Source organism: Perissodus microlepis, chromosome 6 (genome assembly GCF_051167445.1).
Source record: "Perissodus microlepis isolate ML-2025 ecotype Zambia chromosome 6, ASM5116744v1, whole genome shotgun sequence".
Lineage (NCBI taxonomy): Eukaryota > Metazoa > Chordata > Actinopteri > Cichliformes > Cichlidae > Perissodus > Perissodus microlepis.
In genome coordinates, this window is record NC_140466.1 from 27,390,224 (window position 1) to 27,394,269 (window position 4,046).

Below are 4,046 nucleotides of genomic sequence, written 5' to 3' on the forward strand. Positions count from 1 at the left end.
TGGCGCATATATATATATATATATATATATATATATATATATATATATATATATATATATATATGTGTGTATATATATATATGTGTGTGTATATATATATATGTGTGTGTGTATATATATATATGTGTGTGTGTATATATATATATATATATATATATGTGTGTGTGTGTGTATATATATATATATATGTATATATATATATATATATATATATATATATATATATATATATATATATATATATATATATATATATGTGTATATATGTTTTTATTATCCGATGTCAGGTTCTAAGAGTACTCCTGTGGCATTGCGGGAGATTATTGTGGTGAGGAAGAGGATTACTGATGCAATATATATGGAATATAATATACCTCAGTGTCAAATTACAAACCTGTTGCACTTTTTTGACATTTAGTTTAAAACTTAATCGTGGAGTCGTACGATGAAAGAGATTCACGATGCATAAGCTTCTTATTTTGCATCTAGATGATAATGTGGTGCTATTGAACTTGACATGTTTCTATTTTGTAAAGTATATATTCTTAATAACAGATTTACAACTATGTAACTATTCATATTTATTCTTATTGTTTAAATGGCAAATCATTTTATTGCAATATTTGGTTGCCTTCCCCCACCCCACCAAAGCCATTAAATATATATATTTTTGGTAAAAGTTTGGGATAAAAAAACAACAACAAAAAAACGTGGTTGAACCCGAAACAGATGTTGGAGATCAAATTTTGATCGACTTGTGTAAAGATTGCATCTCAACTGGCAGTATGCTTATTTGTGGAGATGTGTTGTTTCTGTGGCGGCAGTACCTTATTTTTGTAATAAAAGACAGTTTACCCACACACGTTATCTTATGGTGATTTATAGATGGGGTGGTATTTTTAATTCTCGAGATAGACAGCACCCAAGATCCTAGCCGCTTAACCACGAAAATTCAGGCACTTCTTAATCTGTGTGCATGTCTTTTTAGCATGTCACGTGTGTTTTTTTGTGTGTGTGTGTGTGTGTGTGTGTGTGCCTGGTGGAAAACCCCTTCCCAGTGTTGCCTGAATGGGCACGCTGTACTGTGACAGCCAGATTCCCAGCTGTTATGTAGCTGAAGCAAACACTACAGGGGTACTGAGAGCAGCGAGCAGATACAAGGGCTCAAGTTACATCCAAACCCTCAGTAAATGCCTGCATATCAGTCAGTGTGAAAGATCGTGCATTCAGTCATGGTGAAGTATCAGTTTGACACACACGGACCAATTGTGCTGTTTGGTGAATCACTTGTCATGGGTTTGGTGAAGTAAGTGCAGGAAGCTGGACATCCCCTGTTTTTAAAAAGGAAGTGAACAGACGCAGTCAAACAGCTGCAGTACTTTTGTGTGAGCGAAAACGTACCTACCTTTGCTGCAGTGTGTTTTTTTTTTTTGTTTTTTGTTTTTTTGTTGTTCAGGCCATGGGCACATTTTAGGACTGGATTAGAGCCTTTGAAAGAAAACATGTTTTTCTAAGATCTTTTAACGTAAACTTTCAACAACGAAGCAACTTCTTTCTCAATTCGGTACTCTCAGGCGGGGTTTGCCCTTTTTTTAGCTTCTTTAGCAAGCTAGTTTTGTGCAACTTTCAACTACTGTTTCTCACTCGCAATAACTGGACATTTTTAAGATAGTAAAACTCCCATAGTCTTACCTCAGACATTTGTCAGTGATTTTTCTAACACCATAACTTATTTACTCATTTATGTTGTGCTTTTCATCCACTGTTAACTGGTTTTATCTTTATTGCTTTTAAGGCCATTCTCCCTTTAAGCTAATCTCCTTCTAATTGGCTGTCCCTGACAAACGAAAAGGTCAACTAAATCTGTGTCCACTTGGGATGATCATATTAAAACATTAGGATGTCATATTGCCAGCCAAGAGTAGAAGAAACTGTAGCAAATTGAGTATTTAGAGCAGTCTAAAGCCTGAGCTTCTAGCTCATTGGAATTACTTTGAAACTCTGGCCACATTTAACCCATTGGGGTGTACATCATCATTGGTCATAACCTTAATTCTCCCCTAACCTTAGATTCTCGAGGAGGCAAAAAAATGTCTGTCAGTTAGGATGATTATTTTCTCTGCTACACGATGGCCAAGGCTCTGGGAAACAGGTTAATAAAAGCAAAAAGTTGATATTTTGATTTCCTAATGCTAGAGTTGCCTCATCCATCGAGTGGACAGTTGACAGAAGAGGAGGGTAAGGGTTAGAATCAGGGTCAGGGTTGGGGTAGTCATTGATCACTTGGACTTAAGAGGGTTAGTATGACCACTTGACCTTTCCTTGTCCACCACTGTAACAAAGACAGAGGAAAAGCACAATATTTCCTGTATACCAATAAAATTACAATCAATTCAGTTGAACTTTTTTTTATCTCAATACATTTTTGCTTCTGTTTTTTTGGGTTTTTTTTTTATTCTTGCATGTCAAGAGATATTGATATGGTCATATTCACTGTACTGTACAGTGAATATGACACAAACACAAACGTATGTATGACCTAATAATCCAAGACTTAATTTGTAGGGAGTTTATGGGTCATTTGTGATCATTAGACAGAACCAGGCTAGGCTTGGTTTCAGTCTTCGCATTGAAGTTTGTGGCAGACATTCTAGCAACAATAGAAATAAGGTTATTGTGGTTACGGAAAACGCTTTAAGTAAAAAGCAGTGAAACTGACTACTACTGTAAACAAATTAATGCTTCAAAGCGGGTACAGCACCCAAGTCCCCAAGGTTTTGAAAAGCTACCAGACGGCATCACATGTTTCCTTACTCATCAGCTAACTGGGGGAGATACTGGTGACTGTATCAGTTTCCAACACATTTACACACATTTTCATTTACATAACACACTATCTTGACTCCAGTTTAGAAGCCCACGGAATAACTGGTTCCAATTTTGGCTTTGAAGGGTAACTTTAGCATCTCGCCTATAAGGCAACCACAGGAAGACTGGTAGAAATACACACAGGACAAAAAAAGACCACGAGCTGCCATCTGGGGATTCTCCCCCGCCACCAAACACCTACACATTTTCAACAGGGTCTATAAGTGACTGAATTATCACACACGCCGAGGCTCTACACACCAATCTGAGAGTGGAAAAAAATAAGTCACACGTCCCCACCTGAATGTCTGGGAACTTTTTCTAAGAAATAAAGAATAAAAAAGAAAGGTTACAGTGGTAGACCAGTTCCTGTTGGAAACAGGTTTCAAAGCATAAGGATGTAATGACTGACGTAGCTTTCACAGCTACTTGAACAGAGAGGGAGAACTTCAGCCTGACTTCAGTCTGACACTTATCCAAGCAAATACAGAATAGATGTTTACAACCTTTAATCTTCTGTGTATCCTAAAAGAATGGGAATTTCCCGCCATCGCGAGGGAATTCCCGAAAAGCACATATGTTTAGTTGAAATGGAACACAGTAGACTTGGGAAAATCATTTTAATTTAACATTTATAGGCTTAGATCACTGGTATTAGTGCCTACTTCTTCTTCTTTTTTAGGATCCCTGGTGAGGAAGTCCAAGGTTTCAGCCATCAAAAGCGACACTGTGGCAGACTGTGAAGCCAGTAAGGAAGAGGGGATTCCCTCCTTAGAAATGTATGTGATCCCAAAGTGCTCCAGGCACTTAACAATGAAAAGCCCAGCTTTCTGATTACAAGCTTTGAGGCGGATCTGATGCCTTTAATAACCCACTGACGCTCACCCCTGTCATTGTCAGACTGATCTGCGTACACAGTTTTGTTTACCTTTATTCATCAAGTCAGCTTCAACAACAAAAGTCTATTTTTTTGTAAGAGACATCATAAAGCAAGTAAGTAATTTTTACCTGCATGTGGGATTTTTTTTTTATTTTTCTATTAATTGCATAAACATGTTGACGAAAGCGGCCTTTATCTCTGCATTTATCAAAACACACACTGCACCATTTTCTCATAATATTTAGATCACGGCCTACATTTGCACCTCGTATTTTTCTAGGTGTTTTTGCCCTCTGTA